Source organism: Mustela nivalis, assembly GCF_964662115.1.
Source record: "Mustela nivalis genome assembly, chromosome: 6".
In the NCBI taxonomy this organism is placed as follows: domain Eukaryota; kingdom Metazoa; phylum Chordata; class Mammalia; order Carnivora; family Mustelidae; genus Mustela; species Mustela nivalis.
Window position 1 is genome coordinate 147171739 of NC_139025.1, and position 22466 is coordinate 147194204.

At 53.2% G+C, this 22466-nt stretch overlaps 1 protein-coding gene and 1 long non-coding RNA gene across 2 annotated transcripts in view; both read right to left on the reverse strand.

Moving 5' to 3' along the window:
• Positions 1 to 18654, reverse strand: part of KLHL25 (kelch like family member 25) — a 31851-nt gene extending 13197 nt beyond the window's left edge. Inside the window, exon 1 of the mRNA XM_082736039.1 lies at positions 18499 to 18654. The gene's annotated coding sequence lies outside the window, so the exon portion shown is untranslated. The remainder of the gene's footprint in view (positions 1 to 18498) is intronic.
• A 3144-nt stretch (positions 18655 to 21798) lies between these two features.
• LOC309867307 lies at positions 21799 to 22233 on the reverse strand. The gene is made up of 2 exons (XR_014313100.1): positions 22164 to 22233; positions 21799 to 22066 (listed from the first exon to the last, which is right to left on the reverse strand). It is a non-coding gene; the product is annotated as an uncharacterized lncRNA (long non-coding RNA).
• Positions 22234 to 22466: the final 233 nt, after the last annotated feature.

Consider the following 22466-nt stretch of genomic DNA (forward strand, 5'->3'; position numbering starts at 1 on the left):
CCTCCCTCTACCATCCAGGAATGCGCGCTCCCCAAGATGAGGATGAATTCTCCTGCTGTTCCCCGGAGGCCAGAGGGAGTGGGGAAGCCCAGGGCCCGGGCGGTGGGTTGTGGGTAATGTGGCTCCGACTCACTCAGCAGCCTTAAGATTCCCGAGCAATTCCCATGCGCCACGCACGTGCGGGGTGTGGGAGGAGGTGACAGACAGAGCCAGACTCCTGCCCCACGGGGCTGTGCTCTGCAGTCGGCAGTTGGGGTGGGGATGGCAGAGAGATCAGCAGTGAGGGAACAGGTCAGTGAGGAAAACGAAACAGCAGTGGGCCACAGTGACAAGACAGTGGGGTCACTTAGGCCCCTGTGAAGAGGGGACATATGAGCTGAAGCTTCAGTGATGAGTCAGAGCCAGGGTGTGACGACAGGGAAAGGAAGGTTCTGGGTGCAGGAAAGGAAAACACAAAGGTTAGGCAGAAACAAGGCTGGTCCACACTCAGGGAAGAGAAAGGACCAGGGGCACAGTCAGGGGCACAGCTAGGCGAGGCTGGTGCAGGACCAGAGACGCCCACAAACTGTGACACAGCTCCCACCGACGGGTAGGGTCCACATCCCCTCGCATCTGAGCGGGTTCCGCGGTGGCACTGTGGATGACCAAATGGAGCCAAAGGGACCCTGGGCCGACCGGTGGGCCCAGACCTTCAGAGCCTGGCGGCTTCCGCTCCCTGTCCCTCGCAGTGCTCACTCGAGGGGACGCCAGACGATGTGAGCCCACCCCACCACGATGCGGCGCTGGCCTGCCCTGCGGGGCGGAGGGTGGCCCGGCTTTTCCCCCTCCATCTGGCCACCTGAGTCCATGTGCCAGACACACGCGCGAGGAACTCGCCTCACGTAGCCCAGCGGCAGCAGGTGGGCCCAGCCAGCTAGTCCGAACCGGGGCACCAGACACAGGACCCCGGTGACCGCAAAGGTCACCCATCACCCAACCTCAAAGCCCAAGACAAATCCTGACTGAGCACCTGCTGGATACCAGGCGATGCTGAAGGCCAAAAAACAAGATGGTGAGCTCCTACGACCTCTCAGGCCCACAGAGCACACGCATCGCACCAAGGCTAACGTGTGAGCGGGATGGGAGCGCGCCCGGGGAGAGGCAGCCAGTACTCTGCAGACGCTTCTCTGGTGGGATTCTGCCCCTGATGTACAGACAACTGTGACAGAGCCGAGGGAGGAGAGATCAAAGTTCCTCAAGGCCACTGCTTAGAACGGGGCTGCTGAAGACCAGGAAGCCACTACTGGGCACTGTTGGGAAAGTTAATTCATCTCTCTGCGTCTGTTTTTTTCAACCACAGAGGGACACGGAGAACAACTGAGAGACAACTGAGACAGTAAATGATGTGCATTTCAAGTGGCCTGGTCACGCTCCCTCCGTGGCCTGTTTCAGTACTGCCCCTTGTTACCACTGTCACTGAGCAAAGGACACAGAAGACACCCCTAAGCTTTACTCTATCCCTACCCTCTGGTCTGGGTTTTCTTTTCTTTCTTTTTTTTTCCTTTTTTTTTTTTAAAGTATTTCTACGCCAACCATGAGACTTGAACTCACGACCCTGAGATCAAGAGTACAGAGCCAGCGTAGCATCCTACAGAGCCAGCCAGCGTCCCCGCCCTCTGCTTTGATTAAGGCAATTTGCACTACTATTTATTTATAAGTTGTTTTTTTTTTATTATTATGTAATATTTTTGCAATCAGAAGAAAACACCAAAGGTGTATGTCAAGCCGGCTAGATCTCGGTATCTCCGGGAGCTGTAAAAACGAAGGAGTTAAATGCTATGAAACACCGCACCGGCGCTGGGCTGTGTGATGCAACACGCTTCCCAGGCAGGGATCTTGGGGTGGCCAAGTGACCCGGCAGCTCAAGTGCCCGCCTGCCCCACCCCCACATCTGGGGACCCAAGCACCTCAGGGAGCACACAGGGTGCAGGGGTATCCATTCTTCCATTTTTCCAGTAGAAAGCAAACTAAGCACCCTTGCAAAGCACACAGATCTAATTGTTAATTGAAAGCAAAATCACTATGACCACGGTAACTGAATTAGAGGCGAGATCATTCGAGATACAAGTGCATCATCAGACAAAGGGTCCTTTCCCTAAATGCCTCTACCTCTCAAGAGTCCTTTCTTTAAAAAAATAAACCTTTATACACATTCAAAAACTTATACATACCCTGTTTTTATATTAAACCACAAAGGATTAGAACTATTTGGATTTTTTGCTGTGTCTCTATTTCGATTTCGTTTTCCATTTCTATTGTGAAAGATCTCAAACCTGCAGCAAAGTGGGGAGAATTGTGTAACATACACCTTCTGCTCAATGTGGTTAGTTGGCTGGATGAAACTTTGCCCCACCCCAGCCCACAGCCTCACCCCCGTTCCTCCTGCAGGGGAATGGCCTGGCCACAGGGACAGTTCTAGAACAGAGCACGGCTCAGGGAAGGGGTAAGGGTGTTGTTTCATCCAGCACTGGGTTACAACCAGGTTCCTCTTTCAGCAGTACCAACATGACCCTGCTTCAGATGGCCCACATGAAAGGGAGACAGCAGGTCAGCCTGCCCCAGAGCTCACCTCCCCATAGGGCAGAATCCCAGCCAACTCGGAGATCTCTGGCAGACCACACTGTGGGACAACCTGGTTCTCTCGCCTGCGGTTCTGAGGTCAGGACATCCAGTGCCACTGTAACCTCTCAAACATGCCCAGCTCCCCGTACGGTGTGTCCCCGGTGGGTTAGTGAGTCCTAAGGCTTCTCTACACATGGTCCACCTGTCCACCTGCAGCCAAAGCCTGGAAGGGGAAGGGAGGTCCTGGGAGACCCAGAGGGTGGGCAAAGGCTTCCGTGCCTTTTCCATGTGTTTTACAGCCTTTTCACTTAATGCCCCCAAATGTTAGGCGCACTTGAGGAAGGCCAGCTTCTTTGGCATCCATGACGGATAGTCAAGCTCCAGCCTACTGCAGCCTCTGCTGGCCGGGAAGCCGGCGGGCTATTACTACAGTTGACAGATGCATTAGAGATGGCTGCCAGCTCCACCAGTGTGGAAACGCTGCTCAGGGGAAGAAGGGCTTGGGGCTGTGCAGCGCTGGCTTACCCGGGGCACCAGGCTCTGCCTTCCCAGAAGAGGCACAGGATAGGAGGTAAGGGGTCAAGTTGTGCAACCTGCTGGAAGATGAAGCAACACTTGTTGCAAAGCCTTAGCAGGGAACTCTGGCCAGGAGGGGAACCAGACAAAATGCATGACTACAGTGGGCCTCTGCTGTGCTGGGCCTCTCCCCCAGAAGCTGCGATCCCCGTAAGCGATCGGGACCGTCCGCTCTAATCAGGGTGGGCTGAGTTACACCGCATCAACAAACACCCCCAAACGTCAGCGGCTTCAGAGGACTGAGGTTTGTCCCTTGCTCATGCCGCACACATCACAGCTCAGTGGTGGCGGGTAGGGGAGTGTGAGAGTGTTCTTGTCATCACTGCCAGCCCTGGGGACCCCGAGGACAGAGTAGCACCGTGTCATCAGTCGGTATGCCAATGGGAAAAGGGAGAGCGCTCTGGAACGTGAGCACTGACAACCCCGTTCTTGGCCTGAAGACAAGTAGCCCTTCTGCTCCCATCTCATCGGCCAAAACCAGGCCCCCGGCTGCACTCACCCGTGAGCACCCGAAGCGCACTCCTGCCATCTGCCCCACCATTTCTGTCATCTGTCCACGAGCACAGGAGCTCTGGGATTCAGGGCCAGAACGGTACATCGCAGTTCTCAAGTACTTGCTACACAGTAGGCAGTGTTCTGCGTGCCTTCTGCGCTAACTCGTCCTCCTCCCTGCGGCCCGAGATACACGCACCACCTGGACCTCCCCGGCTGGATCTGGGGAGATGAGCTCCCACCACCCAACGTCATGAGGCTGCTTAGGGTGCAGCTCCCTCTCACTTTTTCCCAGGCACCAACAGACAGAGATCTAGGGGCCACAGCCTGGGGTTCCAGCCACCAGACACTCCCTTCTCTGTCTACCCCTTGGAGCCACCCCGTCAACTAGCTTCCGTGCACCCGGGGCAGTGCCAACTTGCAGAGAATGAAGCCTCCGGGCTCCAGGATATCCAATGTGGGTAACGAACTAACTTTTCTCCTGTGTACTGCAAAGGGGCCTCCAGTCTCTAGGGTCATTTTGTGGGTCCTGTTCAGGAGAGGACACCCAGCTGAGCAAGGCCGCCTCAGGGAAAGGATGTGACAGTCTCCCAGGTCTTGCCCAGCTGCTCTAAGACAATGGAAGGATTTTGCCAGCTCTGCAACCACAAGGCTTTGTGTTTTAGGAGAAGCTATCTTGCTCAGGAGAGAAGCAGACCCTCAGGAGGGACCGTCTGGGCAGCCTTAGCTCTGGGCAGTCAGCACCCCGTTCTCTGCCCAGAGCCCTGTCTTCCCACGGCATGAGTTCCACAGATCAAGTGAGACAGGCCAAGAGGCACACACCCAGTCATTTTTACTGAAAAGACGATCTAAGGGTGAAGCCAAAGATACAAAAGACACAAATCCCCCAGAATTACAACCCTGAATGCAGGCATTTTCCTGAGGGTAAGGGGATAGGGTGGTTATCGCTGAGGACACTGCCCTAAGGGGTGAAAATTAGTTCTTGGGGGATGAAAATCCTGGGTGTGCACTTTTCTCTTTTCTTTCTTTTTTTTTTTTTTTTTAAGATTTTATTTATTTATTTGACAGAGAGAGATCACAAGTAGGCAGAGAGGCAGGCAGAGAGAGAGAGAGGGAAGCAGAGAGCTCGATGTGGGACTCGATCCCAGGACCCTGAGATCATGACCTGAGCCGAAGGCAGCGGCTTAACCCACTGAGCCACCCAGGCGCCCCTCTCTTTTCTTTTTTTAAAAATGATTTTATTTATTTGAAAGAGAGAGAGAGAGCATGAGCAGGCGGAGGGTCAGAGGGAGAAGCAGACTCCCGCTGAGCAGGGAGCCCAAGGCGGGGCTCAATTTCAGGACCCCAGGATCATGACCTGAGCTGAAGTCAGACACTCAACTAAGCCACCAGGCGCCCCACTTGTTCTTTTTATGTACAAAGCACAGATACACACACAGCACACTGACTTACAGTATATCTGGTATTAACATTTATGGGAGGAGTAAGCACAGTTGGGGAAAAAAGGTCTAAAACGGTTTCGGGGGAAGGTGATAAGGTTAAGAAACACTGCGGAACTGTTTTCACTTTGGCTTATTTTTCCCTTTTATCCCCAAACAGTTTACACTGTCGCAGTTATGGAACCCTATTTTACATCGTTTTCACCTATTTACATAGTTTCCAAATTCCTATCCTTCCTTCACTATTGAACAAGGTTAATTAAATGCCTGCTGCTTACGATAGGATCCACAGCCTCTGGCTCCCTTATCAAACAGCCCAGTGTCTCTGTGGTTGCCAAATGTAACTTTCAAGGTCTGTGAAATATACAACGACCATCTGGGTCATTCATCCAGTTTTAAAACTTTTTACCTGAAGAATAACATTTTTGCTTATGTTGAATTGCTGTATCCTCTAGGGATAAAAATCTATGGAGAAGAATCACAGATGCTCGATGTCCTTTTATCCTAGAGGTTCTGTTTACACACGCTTCAACTGCCCCTGCAACAAAGTGCCTTCTTACAGCTAAAGGGGATGGTGGTGTAGATAGCACCAAGTTCATCGGGGCGGGACAGACAGAAGGTACCACATCCCGCTGCCCCTCAGCTCAGCGGGGGCCACCCGGACTGTCTCTGGCCCCCAAAGCTGGGAGTCTGCAAGCCCAGCTGTTCCTCCAGCTGGGAGCAATGCCAATGAAATGGACACCAGTGCTCTAATCAGAGAGGGGACAGAGAACTCCACACTCAAGCTCACCCATCTGTTGAAATAACTTGTTTCCTCTCACTTATCCAGAGTGAGACGGAGAGAAGCAAAGAAGGACAGAGAAAACAGCCCGCTCCAAAGCGAACACTGCACCATGGTCTTGGGTTCCTCCCTCCTCAGAAGGACTGGCCCAGCCCTTGGCAAATGAGGGGGTGGGGGTGGGAACCCGGAGGGAGATGGTCTCTTTTCCTGTCTGGTCCCTTAAAAGATTCTCAGAGCCCCACAGATGGAGCCATTAAAAGCACTCTGGCCTAGATATCATTTTCAATGAGCCACCTGGAGCAACAGTTTTGGAGGGAAATGAATATGCAGACTAGAACTGGGGGAAAAAAACCAACAAAAGCACCGAGTAAAGCACTGGCTATTTGCTCATGGTGGGTCTTTCTCCTGGTTCATTCCTCTCCAGGCTGTCAGCGTGAATGTCAAAAAGGTATCAGAATGCTCCTCAATTCCTAATGCCCAATATATAAGCTCTATCTTTTCTCTTCCCACTGAGGGCCAGGAGCAGGGGAGTGTAGCTGGAGAACTGAGTATCTTTCAAAATGACAAACGCAGGTGCCCCCTGTCCCAGCATTTCCACGCCTGGGAACCTTGCCCTCAGTCCCATTTGCACATGAACTTTTGGCTGCAAGCAAAAGGCTGGAAAATAACCGCAATATTCATAACTAAGAGTCCTAGTCAAATAAACCTTGGTTCATTCATAGAGTATAACACTACGCAGCCATATATACATATATATTTATGTGTATATATATATATATATATATATATATATATAGCAGGTGGCTTTCCACGCTACCATGAAAAGCACTGCAGATGGGAAGCTTTTACGTCTTCTAGAAACCAGACCTCTGTACACACGCAGACACGACACATAGCTGTGGACGTATGCAGAGACTACCTCTGGGAGGCTGTGTAAGAAACCAGCGGACAGTAGTGTCGCTGGTGGGAACGGGGCAGACGCCCACCCCTCTGCACTGAATTCTGTGCCAGGTACAGTATCACTTTTCCAAAACCCTGCATGAAACTTTGTGGCAGCTGCTTTTAAATGCATTCTCTCGCTCAATCCTTAAGCCACTTCTTCAAGGTCCCAGCCATACAGACGGGCCAACTGAGGCCCAGAGAAGATTAAAAAACTGTGCACCCATCTTCAGTGTTCAAAGCTATTCCGCTCCCAAGTCCCTGCTCAAAGAGCACAATGAGGGCTATTTATGAAGACAAAGAACCCTCCCGGCCACAAAGGCCACAAACGCTGTGTCCAGCTGAACAGGAGATAGTCCTTTAAATGAAAACCCTTGAATCCTCGAGTACCCCGGTCCCATGGAGCAAACCTGCACCTTCCCTCCTGGGCTTCAGGAAAGAAGGAAGCATGTGCAGGGGTGTCTCCCTGACAGGCTTAGTCCCGCCGGAAGGGTGCCCGCTGCTGAGGACAGCGGATGACCTGGAGACACACATGGGCTTTCTGTCAGGCATCCGCGTCCCCCACCTGCCCCCGCCTGGAGAATAGCCACCGTCAGTCTGGGTCTCCCCTCGTGCTGCTACTGCCTCGGCCGTGATGTGGGACCTAATTCAGATGCTCAGTCAGTGCCCTTGTTTCCACATTTGTCAAACGGGTGTGAACCTCACCACACCCACCGCAGCAGACTGGGGGGAAATTAAGGCAGAGAGCTGGGCTCAGGGCCCGGCACCCAGCTCCCAGGGGCTCTGGGCAGCACCGTGCACTCAAAATGTTTGTGGTAAAATGTTTTCACTGAAGAATACGAAGAAATCTAGCCTTATAGGAATGGGCTGTCGGAAAAGTAAGGAAACTATAAGAGCCTTCTCAGATAATGTAGGATATTCTTCTCTGATACCTCACCAAGGCCTGCACAGCAGTAGCCTCCTGCAGATTAGGCAATGTAGAACCTGAGCCTGAATCCGTGAACTTTTGTACTCTGTGACATTCCGGTCTCCTGGTCTATCTTGCACCACGCATGCTTTGGTAACACCGTGCAATGGTCACTTGGAACACATCAGCTCACTAAGCCATGTGCTCGGAGAGATTAGTGAAAAAGGCAAATAATATCTTGGCGTTGCCATGAAAACAGTTTTGACCTTGGGGACCCCTAGAAGAAGCTCTGGGATCCTCCTAACCACACTCTGACAACACCAGGTTAGCAGAACTCCCTGACCTTCCACATCAGCCATGTTTTTGTTAAGAACTCAGAGGAAAACTATGGAAGCATGGAGTGGGTGACGGCAAGATGACCTGCCCCTGTGGGTCTTGGCCCCCTCCCCAGCTTGCACGGAGGGGCGGTCACAAGGGCCAGCACTTTCTACCCTGTGGCTGGCCGGCCTCCCCTCATGCCCTGGGACCTCCCTTCTCCCGGCCTGCCCTGATCCTCCTCTCATTACCAGCCACTTTCTTACCACAGGACCCCCTCATTCTTCCCCAAAATAACAGATCTGGGTACTTTGTACTGGGCAGGACCTCAGACAGCAAACTACAGGGGCCACGCATGGGCTGCTGCCTTTGGGCTTTACAGCTGATAATTCTTGGTCGCTTGAAATTACAGATGTATGTATATTTATAGCCAAATACATGGTTGCCCAGAAATCGCAACTCATTCATATATACACTTTTAGCACATTGCTTGGCCACCAAGTTCCATTAAATCTTCCTTCCTGGGTTCCTTGTGTCACCAGTCCTACGCTGGAGACAAGGTGAGGCCTTCCCCACTGCACACTTGGCTGTGAAGGGCCCCTGTCCCCAACGTGTCCCCCTTTCCCCCCAGCAATTTGAGGCCAAATGCTTTGCTCCTGACCACCAGTCTCTCCTGCCCAAAAGCCTTCAGCAAGGCTTGGCCATCAAGCCTTGTTCTCTCTGTCACCCACTCCAGCTTCATCACCCCCCACGGCCCGTCTCCCTGCCACCAAGCACTCAGGCACAGGCTGGCCTTTCCAGCTCTCCCCCCACCCCCGACCTTTCTGCCCTCAAGTCTCAACTCCTCCCCGAGACCTCACTCACCATCACAGCCCCTCTGGACTTGGCAGCTGGCGTGCAGACAGCCCTGCACACACGAGATGCTCAAAAAATTACCCCGATAAGGAATCTGAGCACCTACTATGTGCAGGGCTCCGTGATATGTACTGGGGACATGGCGGTGAGTAAATACACACTTTTGTCTTGTTCCCTGCAGTTAGCGTTCTCATACCCGTTGACTCTTTGCTGTAGCACTGTGGTGCTTCTTGACTGGCACTCTTTATTCCTTCAGGTCATTGTACACTGTGCCCTTATTTTAATTTCCAACTCCTAGAGGACAGGATTCAGTGTCATTTTTGCTGCCTAGAGTATATGCAAAGCTAGTCAATGGCTGAAGGGAAGTGGATTAACCACAACATCCATTGGACTAAGAATCAGAAAGATCCAGACATCCGTCAGACCCACGGAAGGGGTTCCTGGCGTCTGCTGTATTATCTGCAACATGACTGACAGGTTTCATATTTGAATATTTTAAGTGCTAGACGGGAAAGAGAAATCTTCAACCCTCCTGGACGGTGTTCCAGAAATCGCAGGAATCACACAGGAGAGGTCGACTAACAAGACGGCAAGCTCTAAGCTCCAAATCCCAGTTCTGCTGTTTGTACCTGTATGACTGGCCCCAGATACATACACTCCCTGAGCCTCAGTCTTCTCATTTGGAAAATGGGGGCGAAAATAACGGTCCCTATGTCAAAGTACTGTCGTGGGAAATAAAGGTGAGAATCCAGGGGAAGAGCTTAGTACAATGCAGCACACAAGTCACTCCATTCATGAAAGCTGCTGCTCCTCATACTGTTGTCACAGCCCTTGGTGGCATAAGCTCCGTGGTGGGAACGTGCAAAGATGGCCGGTCCCCCTTCCTCCAGCCTGGCCTTACTCCTGTGACCTACATGGTGCACTTGCCACGTCACCCACGCGGCAAAGGAATCTGCAGATATAATTAATGATGGTGCTAACTGATCAGGTGACCTAGAAACAAAGAGGTTACCTGGGTGGGCCTGGCCTAATCACAGGAGCCCTTTACAGGAGGGTCACAGAAGTGGATGCCACAGATTTGCAGCAGGAGAGGATCTGATATCCTGGTTTTGGGTCTGGAGATGGAGGGGGCCATGTGGCACCAAATGTGGCAGCTTCGAGGAGCCGACATCAGCATCCAGATGACCGCCAGAGTGGATGGGGGACCTCAGTTCTGCAACCACGGGGAACTCAACTGCACCAACAACCTGAATGGCCAGGAAACAGACTCGCCCCCAGGGCCTCAGGGTAAGAGCTCAGTTAATACCTTGACCTTGGACTTCTGGTCCAAGACCCTAAGCAGAGAACCCAGCGCAGCCAGCTCAGGCTTCTGCCCTCCAGCTCTATAAGCTAATAAACACATACAGCTGAACCCACTACTTTGGTGGTGATTTGTTATGCAGCAACAGGATCTAACAGAAGCCCAGCTTGGTCGCAAACCACCATGCATATGGGGAAAAGCATACCAAGTGCCTGTTCAAAGGGTCTGGGGAACAGTCACACCTTCTGTATCTTTAATCACTTCACAGGTGCTGCTTGAGAGCCGGGACTGTCTGACTCACGTCTACTCTACCACTTAGCAGTGCAGGCATCATACAGAAGGCTCTCGATAATTTCACTGAACATAGTGTCAACTTTCAGGGCGCTCGGGAATGGGATTGCTTAGCTGGTTGGCTTCAGTCCCATGACAGCCGGTTAGAAGGGGTCCAGGTGCAATTATTTGGGCAAAACCCGGCATGGGGCTCTTTTGGCCTAGAGGAGAACTCCAGACACTGCCAGCGGTCAGGAGAAGCTAACTCGGCGACCAGGGGAGGTACGTGTCCACGTGCAAAGTGTCTTGCTTTTTACACACCACCCGACCACGCCGTGGCCCCCGCCTCAGCCTGCGGCAGCCTCCCAGGGCTTGGCTGGCCAACTAAACCCTGACATTTTGCTTGTAATTGTACCTTCCAGTAAAAAGTCCTACTTGGAGTGGTAAAAATAGCAGCTGCGACTTCCCGCAGCACAACTACACCAGCCCGTGTCAGGGCCTGAAAGGAAACCTGGCGATCTGATCTCACACTCTTAGCTCCGGGAAACGCCTGCGAGCTGGGCTCAGGCTGGCAGCAGGTGGCACCCAGTGAAGGTAGCCCCTTGTGCCTCTGCCCCCGGGTGAACCACCCTCAAATCAGCTCCCAAGATGCTCCCCTCGCAACTTTCCTGAAAATCCCAACCTTCAGCATCAGGGGATGTCTGAGAAATGCACAAACCTGTCCCCAGCCCCTCTTCTCCTGCTCATTAACTGCAGAACTACAGAGAGGAGAGGCCCCCTATCAAGTCCCTTTGGGGGTCCTGTGGCCCCCTTGTTATCCTCTCCGGTGTCTGTCTATCTCCCTCTCTGGAGCCTTCTGTCCCCAGCATCTGACCTCACCAGGCTGGGCTGGGGGGATGATAGAAGTCTCCAGTAGGGCTTAGGTCTGAGTCATCACCAGGGTGGCAGGGCTCTGCCCCTGGAGTAGAGGGGGCGAGCTGTTAGAGTCCACCCGGGGAATGACAGGAGAGTCAGGCTAAAGTATCCCCAGGCACCAGAATCCTGGTAGTTGTGAATTCCTCCAGCGGCCCAGGACACAGAGCTGCCAGCCCCCTGGGTCCCCCATCATAGGGCCTGATGCCACCCAGGAATCACACGGGAGTGGTTTTCTGAGGCCCCAGACTCCTCCTCTGCTTCTCTACCAATCTCCAAACCTTTGCTATCCTTCTGTCTCCAAATCAAATACATGGGCCCTTTTGTCGATCTTTTGCTTGTTATAAAGCCTCCTCTTACAGGAAAACAGACAAGGGCCCCCAAAGTAATTAACATGGGAATCTGTAAAGTTCTAGGAGCCCTGGCCAGCAGTGAAAAAGGGAATCAGCCTGTGATGACCAATGTCCCTTTCAGAGCCTTTTTATGGGAAGGCTAGAGATCTTTCTCAACCCTTCTGGCTCTTTCCTTCATTCCTGCAGGTCAGACAGGGAGAAACTTACCACTTGGCTAGCCCTCTGACATCTCTCTCAGGACACGTGAGGGATGCCAGGCAGATGTCCCACCTAAAGCCACCCCAGTCCCTCCCCTAGACACACTAGCTATTCAGAAACACTCGGGTTCACTCACATGTTCTGGGCTTCAAATATCTGGCTCTCGCTAGTAAAACCCATGATGTCTGCAGAACTTTTCAGCATAAAATGAACTTTCAGGAATGTTTCCCATGCACCACAAGCAACGCACAGTAGCCTGACAGGGGGCAGGGCAGGGACTGAAAGGGCCTCATTTCACAGATGAAGCTGCGCTGGAGGTCAGGAGACCAGTCAGAGGCAGAGCCAGCAACTGCTAAACCTCGACATTCTGGAAAAAACAAAGATGGATGAAAACAAAGAGGAAGCCTGTATGAACTGGAATTTGTTTGTTTGTTTGTTTGCTTGTTTTAAAGGAATGATGAGATCTTTACCTACCCACACCCGCACCCCCCATCACAGGAGCTAAAAGTGAAAACGTGGATAATATCAAGAATTATCGAGTATGGGTGAGGATGTGGGTAAATGGGCCCCCAGACACCATCGGTGGCTGAGTGGCCTGCCTGAGTCTTGGGAAAGGCATTTGGCTTTGACAATAAACATTTAAAAATCAGAAAGCCGCACGATCCAGGACACACAGGACTTTATGGACTGTACGAAGGGGTGGGGGGGGGGGGTCAGACAGGACCTAATGTTCGGAGAGGCTGAGATGGAAGCCAATGACTGGCCCACGCGGAGTGTCGTGCAGCTGTAGGATGGACAGGAGTGTCACCACACACTGGGCCACAGAAGCTGTGGACAGAAACACAGAAGAAGGGTGGCCAGAAGGGGGTGCACCAAACCGCTGACAGATACCAAGGACACAGGGGACTTTCCAGGCCACACTGCATTTTATCTCTCATTGTGCGTTTATAAAGGGAATCTACTGAAGTGTTACCCAAGTTAAAGGAAACAATCAGCTTAAAGGGACGCGTTTTCCTTGGCCTCCCTAGGAATCAGAAGATTACAGTGAGTGCTGGCTGCCACTATCTCTAGCCAGGTCCCCGCCTCGGCCCACGCTGTTCCCAGTCGGTACACTCGCTTGTTCCCTGCCCCGAATACTCTGCCTCAGATCTTCCCAGGGGTGTCTCTGTCCAGTCTTACAGGTCTCCGCTCAAAGGTCACCGGCCCAGAGAAGCCTTCTTTAGGACCCCTCGGTCACCCACCTTGACCATCCACGTCCAGCAGCCCTAATGGCAGCTCTATTTATTTTGTCTATCTGGCCCCAGTTGAATAGGGGCTCCAGGATGGTGGGGATCTTGCCTTTCTTCTGCTGCATCCCAGAGCCTGGTAGAGAACAGATGGCAAAAAATATTCATTGGACCCATCTGGAATGGAGATGCTAGGGACAGTCTACTTCTTCACCTCTCCAACGGGGAGACTGAGGCAGACTCTTGCCATGCCACTCACTCTTTTAGCAGTATGCCACAACAACTACCTGTCTGCCTCACATATCAGAGACTGACCTTCCAAGAAACGACTCTCTTCGAACCTGACTTCTTTTTCCTAGTTTCTAGTCCAGGATGAGCCATTCAGAAGGTGCCAAATGAAGGCTTGCTGCATGAATGGAACTGTATGGTTCCCCCCCCACCCTTTTCAAAGCTGTGAACAACAGTGGCTGCAAAGGTTAAGGGACTTGCTGCCCAGGGTCTCACAAATCTGGTAGCACACAGCAGAACTCGAACTCTGGATGCTGGATGTAATGACTGTCTAGAAAAAGAACTCCTGTGTCTCTTGGCCCTCGCTCCTGCCCAGACAAATCTGGCCTGGCCACCTGTAAACCTGGCAGGCAGCTCATCCTAGAATTGGGTGAGCAAGGCTCCTCTTAGCGTAATTAGGAAATTAATTCCATTCAGCCTAGATTGATCTGTGGTCAGCCTCTCCTTGGGGGGCCCAACAAGAACAGGTAGAAAATAAACAAGGCTTTTTGTTTCCATCCTATCCCTGCATCCTACTCCGGTGGATTGGCTAACGGCAGAAGGTATCTTCTTGGCAGGCAGAAGTGGGTGGGAAATGACACCCGAGGAGAACGCGGTCCTCCCTCTGGCAACAGAGATGCGGTTCTCCCACGGCCCAGCTCAGCCCCCGCCTTCTTGCGGGAAGAGCAATCCAACTGGTCTTGCAGGCGCCTCCTTGGCAAAGTCTGATGTGTAGGAGCCTCGCGTCCTCCTCCTGTCCCCCTAGGCTCACTCACGATCCCTACCAATCTTGGGAGATCTGTGCCCATCTCTCTTCCTGGAAGTGGCCCCAGGGACACCTGTGGCCTAGATCCCAACCCATCCATTTTGGGATTGGGACAGAGGTGTCAGCCTAAGTGCTCCCACACCTGTTGCCCAGGCCCCCGCCTGGGACCAGCCAGAGCAACCTTGGGAAGTAAGCCATGCATCTGCCACCTTCCTTTGGGCCCAGATTTTTTCTTCTTTGACCCAGTCCTCTGGCGTCACTAGCCCCTCATCCATGGGCACCAGTACCTTTACACCTAGGCCCTGGACTCCAAGGCAGCGGACAGAGGCAGGGAGCCAAGGGAGGCCTGGGAAACTGGGAAAGTCTGACTCAGTTTCCACTCACCAAGAAAGGAAAGAAAATTGAGGAGCTTGCCTACTGTATACCCTTCTAGTTCTCCAGGAGGAAAAATTAGGGCCCAGAGAGGGAAAGCAACCTGCCCAGAGCCCCAATAGCACACAGCAGAGGCAGAGCAGAAAGTCTAGACTCCTGATTTCTAATCTGCCCCACCACACTCCACTGGCTGCTATCTCTTCCTGCCCCAGACGCTAGGCAAGTAACTCAAGCCTATAAAATTACATGACATCAGAGGCTGTAAGAACTTCTGGGATTTTACAGCAAAACACCTAACAGAAGCATTGCACCGAAGAGCATCCACACATGTTCAAGAAGACAAGATGAGGCCCATAGAGAGGTAAGGGGACCTACATGAAATCACACACACAGAGGCACAGGAGGACTCTCAGCTCCCTACTGAAGCATTCGTTCTGAAACAGGCTCCAGGAGTTCCAACTGTCGTAGGATGGGGAAGAGGTGGAGTTGGTCTTGAACCTCAGTCCCATTACAACAGTGTGGCCGGACAGCCTGGTCCAGCCTTGTATACACCCCAGGGGTGCCAGAGACCACTGTGAGGAAATAGGGTGAGATTTCCCAATGAAACTGGGTTTCTCACTACTGACCCAGTGTTTTGAAGAACAGGTCAATGAGCCACATATGCCTACCTTTGTTCCTCCAAAAGGCATGGCCGGGGCTCAGAAGGAAAGGCTCAGCTGTGAGAAAGAACAGAGTCTCCTGGCACCAGAGGGAGGGGGAAAGGGTGGGTGGAGGTGGCTGGGGCCCAAGAGATCACAGATACACAAGCAGCATCTGAATCCAAGTCTGGTTCTTGAGCCCGAGCTTTTTTCCCCAGCCTTGCGCAGAAGAGACTGAACAGGAAGCCCGCCCATCTCTGAGCTCTCTCTCTGCTCCCACCATCCCCATCCCCACAGCCCGGGGACCTGGAGTCAGCCTTGCCTGCAGGTGACAGGTACCAGCTTTCCCGACCTTTTGACTAGGACAGGGGCATTGGTGCTCAGAGGCCAGGTGGTCCAGGAACAAGGCTGGGACCTGCTGTGAAGGCTGCAGTGCAGTGTGGTGCGGGGGTGGGGGGGGAGTGAGGGGGGTGGGGGGTTGGGGGGAGGGGCAGACAGACCCAGATTACAGAGGGGAAGGCCCTGCTGGGATGAGGTGAGTAAAAGCTGTGGATGCACACATACTGCCCCCACCCCCTGCCCCCAAGCTGTCCCAACTAAGTGTTTTCTGGCTGGGAAAATGCTTCAATAGCTCTGGCTGCCGGAGGCAATTCAATTATGAAATTTACCACATTAGATGAAAACCAGCATCTCAACCAGCCAATTCATTTGCGTCTGGCCACTCTGTTTCCTCCTGCAGGTTCTGTCCACCCCTCCCTGGCCAGGCCACATTCACACTGCAGGCTGGTCCGGATGGACGCAGGCTCAGACGACGGGCTGGTCTTCGGGGCTGGTGGGGTGGCTTTTCCCAGGACCCCCTGAGCAGAGAGGCTGAGCCAGGCTGGAGAAGGCATCCATCTTCCTGGAGACTCCCGGGGCTGCTGACTCCACAGTCTCAGATGAACCCCTCTCTCACCTCCCATTTGCATTCTCCCGGACCTGCACCTGCCTTGAACTTGCAAGGCACTGGCTTCTGGGAGAAGTGCAGGTGGGTGGTGGGAGAAGGCCACCGCCTCAGGGCTCTGCCATGCCCTTCTCATCTTTACTTTGCCAAGGCATCATCGCTTCAAAAAGCCTTTGCCACCCGTTCCCCTCAGCTCCCCTTGCTGCCTCTATCACTGCGGGGGGGGGGGGGGTACTGTGCACACACCTGTGTGCCCATGTGCCAAGGCCCCACTCTGCGGGCCAGCACACCCTTGTCTAGGAGCTCCCAGAGTACAGAGCCCTGATCAAGGCCCTCCCCAAGTAGACTCAATTAGTCAATTAACAAATGAATAAACAAACCGCTCACTGAATACTACTCCCTCCCCAGCCCCCTGGAGCAACAGCTTGGTAGAAGGGAAGAAGCCAGCCCACTTTTGCTGCAGACCTCCAAGTCCCAGGCCTGGGTCATCTTCCCCGGCCTCCTGCTCTCCTCTGCCCACACTGGATGCCCAGAGGTTTGAGAGGCTTTTAGGGAGGAAGGGGCTGCAGAGGCTGCCTCAGACGCTGAGTGTGCAGCTCCCCCGCAGCCCCTCTCTCTGCACCACAAACATAAATCCAGCTGCAGCCCCAGCCCCAGGATGAAGGTTTCTACCATTTCTCTCTACCTCCTTCTAGCAACCTCCTTGGAGTCACTTCCTGGCAAACGGAATGACTCAAGACCAAGAGGGCTGCCAGGCCCAGAAGACTGACTGACTCCATCACCCTCCTCAGGTACAGCTTGGGAACCCCAGGACCACTGGTCTCAGAAGGATACCAAGTCTGTCCAGGGTGGGATGGACCTTGTGTCTTACTCCCTACTTGCCCCCAACCCCCAAATGCGAGTCTTTAACAATAGTCCCTCGGAATCCTAACAGCACACCCGGTCCCACTGAGCATCAGTCCCACCTATGAAGGGGGAGACAGAAGTCAAGGGTCCCAAAGGGCCTGATGCCACATCACTGTCCCCGTAGTCTGGTGTGTGATAAGAACGGGGTTGAGGGCATTGGTTGGTTCCTGCCTCCCCCCTACTCCCCCCACACCCCGTGGCATGGCAACTTCACTCTTCAGATGGCCAGAGTGGAGACCAGAAGGCCCAGACACCTGACGTTCTCCCTCCTGGCTCACCAAGTACCGCCAAAGCTCTGGGAGCCTTTCTCCTGCTCAAAGCAAGTCAGAAGGACCCAAGAGTGCCCAGCTTAACACTGCAGGGGCCTGGGTCGCCCTCTACCCCAATCCCTTTGATCGGGTTTTATAAAGACTTTTCTTTGCACAAAGAGGGTGAAAACGCACCTTGGGGACTTCGGAGCCATGGCACAAAAAAACGGACGGTGCCCCTAGGGGTACAGTCTATGAAAGGAAAAGCTTCTCAAGCAACTAGAGGAGGAAAAGAAGGAACCGGGGGGCGTGCCCAAAGGCGGTCCAGGAGCCGGGGCAGGATGCGGGGAAGAGGGCTGCCAGGCTGGAGGAGGCTCCCTCCGGACCTGCCGACCTGCCGGGGGGTGCCACCTCGGTGGGCAGGTGGGGGACTTCGCAGCGTGTGACCACTGCTCCGCTGCTCACAGCTCTCCACGCGGAGACGAGGGGTCCCGTCAGGCAGGGCGCGGGCGGCCGGGGCCACGGGGACGGGGGACGCTGCCCCGGTTAACTCCCCCAGCCGGCCCTCGCCCCGCACGAGGCAGGCGGCCATCTGGCCCTCGGCGTCCAGGGCGCGGGGACTTCGCCCAGCCCGGGCGCGGAGCCCAGCCACTCACATCCTCACACACAAGCAGCCTCCTCTTTCCAGGATCGATAGTAATTTTTTAAAAAGAGAGTCTGCGGACTCAATGAATCAACCGCTCCCGAGGGAAAGAGTTGTAGCTCCCGCGCGCAACATCCATTTGCAAAACAATTCATTCCCTCGCCGGGAACTCTCCGCGAAGACCCTCGCCGGATCCGCAGGCGCGCGCGGGGCGGGAGCAGGCGCGGGGACCCGAGCGGAGGTGGCCGACGCCAGCCCCCTCCCACCCCACCATTGTCCCCGACTCCAGCCCCCGAGACCCCGCGGCGGTCGGGGCGGTCCCGGGCCCCGAGGACGGCGCCGCGGCTGCCGGGGCACGAGGCCCCCACCCCGGGGGCTCCCTCAGCCGGGGGTTCCCACGGCGGGGCGCGCAGGGCCCTGCACCCCCGGCCCCCACCCGGGGGAGGGGGTGACGGTGACAAGTGCCAGCCCGGAGACTGGGGCGCGCGGCTAGACCCGCCCGAGGCCGGCGTCCCCCTCCCAGCCCGGCCCGGCCCGGCCCCGCCACTCACCGCTCGGGGCGCCGCCGCCCGCCGCGCTCGTCACCCCGGGTCCGCCGCCGCGCTCAGAGGCCCCGCGCGAGGCTCCACAGCCCGGGCCGCCGCCGCCGCCGCTCCGCTCCCCTCCCCCGGCTCGCCACAGCCGGAGCGCGCCGCCGCTGCGGTACAGCCCGGGCGCCGCCAACAAACTAGTTTCTCAGGCCTTCCCGCCCCGCCTTCCCGGCGCGAAGCCAATCAGAAGCGGCGCCTCTGTGACGGATGGTCGGCCGAACCCGTAGTTCAGCCCGCAGTGGGGGAAGGGGGTGGGCGCCCGGGCCGCGCCGGCACCGCGAGGGGGCGGGGCGGGGAGAGGAAAAAGACTTTGACCAGATTCTTAAAGGGACAGGCGCCCGCCCGCCCCCGCGGCCGAAGTTTAGGAACAAAAACCCGCCGGTGTTCTAGAGCTTTCCGAAGGAGAGAACTGTGTGGATTGCAAATGCCTCTTCTGTACGGGGTGTGCGGAACCACGCTTCTACTTGGGAAAGTGTTAGGGAAGCCCTTTTGTTTTATTCTGGGTTTGTTTCAATGTTTGGGGTTTTCTGTAGCCACTAAACCCTATTAAGTACTTGGAATATGTATTTTTCAGGGTTCTTCAGCTCTCCGATCCATAGATTTCTCACTAAGTTCTTATGTAAGCCAGTCTTCAAATATTCATTCGTTCGTTCATTCATTCGTCCATTCGCTAATTCACTCCACAAACGTTTGATTGACGCCTGTGCCATATGCTAATTTCCCAACGGGAGCCAATAATTTTCTACTTCTTGTCTTTTAGTTTTGCATTTCATTCCAGGACCTCAGATTACTGTGTGTCCGACTTCTTCATTGGTAACACGGCGGGTAAAAAGTCCTATTTTCGGGCTTAGAGGACAAGAACTCCTACGACAAGGTTAAGTGTGCAATCAATGTCTTTTTTCTCTTCGACTGAAAATCGAAAATAAGATAGGTTACTTAAGGATACGAAAAGTCCCGGTAAAATATAGAAAGTCCCAAGTGCTATGGGGCGGGGAGAATTCCCAGGAAGCAGAGGTCACACTGTTAGGAGATCTGAGGTTTATGGAGGGGGAGGGGAGCACCCAGAAGGTTTGGAAGAGGGGGTGGGATTTTCTCTGGTGGGAGCTGGGAAGGAGAACCCCTGCCTAAAGACCTGTCTGGACAAAAGAGACTTCAGGGTGTGAGGTGACAGCAGGGAAGACATCTGGGGGAAACTGTATGGTGCATAGAGAGAGGACAGCAGAGGAAACCTGATCTGGATTTGAATCCTGCCTCTACCCTCAGGAGCTGGAGAGGGCTGGAGGCAGATTGCTCAGGCTGCGGGTCAGATTCTTCCTGGTAAAAGAGCCCTGACTCTGAGGTTTCTAGAACTTATGGCAGGGTTACTGTAAAGATTAAATAAGAAAGCGTATGATTAAATAAGAGAGCATATTAAATAAGAGAGCAGATGGGCCTGGCACCTAGGAAGTGCTCAATATAGGTTTATGTCTCTGGAGATCTGGAGAGAGTTAAGACAGGAGGGTTCTGGTATTTAAGAGCAGTGTTGGCCAGAAGTAAGAAGTTGGCCAAGTGTGCTGTTAAGATGCCTCCAAGGGGAAAAGGAGGCATCAAAATAATTGGCCCATTAGGGAAATGACACAGATCACATTTGTAGTTTTAGCATCCCACCAATTTTCTAGAGCTAGAGTATTTATATAATTGTTGGTTGGATGAAACTCTGCATACAAAATGGATTCCTAGCAAGCTCATAAGCATTGTTTATTATTCCATTCAGGTTCTCTGAGATATTATAAGTGCCAAGCATCTAAAATCGAGTCTGCATTATCATTTCCCCCCTCCTCAACTCCACGGCTTAAATTAGGTACTGGAATATATTAAAATCAAATGCCGGCAGTGGAACAAATTCAGACCAAGAACACGTGTTGAGTTATTGAATTTAGATATGATTTGTGAGGAAAAGAGGAGATGAAGCTTGCTTTGCCATCTGTCTCAGTCTTCACTCTAGACCCAGGAGCATAACCACCATCACAGCCCCTACCCCCGTGTTGTAATGACCCGCTTATGACCTGTTAGTCCACCCCACTGCACAGGAAGCTCTGGGAGAGTGGGGATTATGACATACTGAATCCTTGCTTCCTCTCACGAGTCGTCTACACAGTTTTGAAATCCTATGAACAAATCTCCTATCAGTTAGAATGAGCTTTTGCCACATGTGACAGAAAACCTAAAATAACTATGAATTTTTAAAAGACAGAAGTTTGTTTCTTGCTCATGCAAAATAAATCTGAAGTTAAGTCATCCAGAACACGGCTGGCGACTCCACGGTTATCAAGCAGTAGAAACACCCCAAACTTAATGCTTCATTTTCCAGTTGCCTCATGGTCCAAGGTGGCTGCTGGAACTCCAGCCATAACATCCACATTTCAGAGGCAGGAAGGGATAGAGCAGAAGACCAGATGTGTGCCTCCTAACCATGTTAGCTCCATTTAAGCAGGGTGTACTGCCTCTCTAAACAGAGTCAGGGCTCTTTTACCAAGAAAAAAAAAAAGAGGGAATAGGTTCTTCATGTCAATGGACAGTTCAGCCGACACCTTTTTCTTTTGTTCCTGTTGCTGTCATCTGTCCAGTCTTCTGGTGGCTTAGAATCTAAAGTCTTAGAAATTCTGAGATGCAACACAGAATGAAATGCAAACTTGTTAATAGATGATTGAACTCTTGGTTCTTCTGCCCTTGGGATGTTCCTTTTTCAGTTTCCTCTGCTGAACTCTTCCTCACTTCCCAAATGACCACGTATTGGAGTCACCTCCAGAAGTTAAGACCTCTTCTCTACATGCATTCACACTCCAGGCGATTTCATATAGGACCCTGCCTTATGTTTCTGGCAAATTCCAAATCTGTACTCCCACCCCAACTTCTCTATAACTCCTGACCCACAGGTACAACTGCTTATGCCATGTCTCAGCTTGGATGTCTAGGAGCACCTCACCCTAACATGCCCCTACTGAGCTCCTACTACACTACCCTGCAAAACATACCCTGCTCCTCCTGTCAATATCCAGTGTTATGGCTGGAATGGCCCTTGTGGCTCTTATGATCACAAGATACCCTTCAGCCACAACCATCAGGAAACTTTGTAAATGTATTACTTGCAGAACGTAGATCTTACATAGCACCTTTGGGGCCACATAGCGAGTTTCCAGGTAGAGAGAGAGAGAGAGAGTGCAAGCAAACATATGCCTTCAGCTCTGTGTTTATTGGGATTCAGGATAGGGGAGCCTAGGGTTTCATGGGGCTCACTCTTTATTGATAAGTTCCAAACATAAAAGCTGGAATTTAAAGAGCAGGAAGAGAAAAAAGAAGTGGCCCAAATGGTCAGTTACTGAAACCAAACAAGATCTCCAAAACAAAGGAGCTTCAGTGTTGGGGGGGAGGGGCGGAGGTGGGGAGGGGCAGCACTGGGGGTGGGGGTGGCCTGGCTCGTATCTCCAGCTGGGACGCGGCTGCTGGTGTATTTATTCTGGATAGCCATCTTTGAAGTGGATGCCCCTGCCTTCAAAGCAGAAAAAAAGAGAAAACCTGTCAGGGCTGACTCTACAGCAACTCAGTCTTTTGCTCATATAAAAAGTCTAGGTAAGACGCTCCCTTACCTGCCTACAGTCCTTGACCAGTTTGAGCCAGCCAGTCACATTACATTCATGGCTGCCACCAGGCTACTCCCTGGGTCATCAGAGCCTCTGTCTCTCTCCTTCCCCTCTGGCCACCCAGAGTCCGTTCTCAACACGGCAGCCAGAGGGAGCTTAAGGACAGAATGTGCTGGGGCTGTCCTCCCTCACAGTCCTCGGATCTCAGAGTGAAGGCCGGACTCCTTATGTTGTCCTCACCTGATCTGGCCCGGACCACCTCTCCCACATCATCTCCTACCTCTCTGTCCTCCCTCGCTCTGCTCTGGA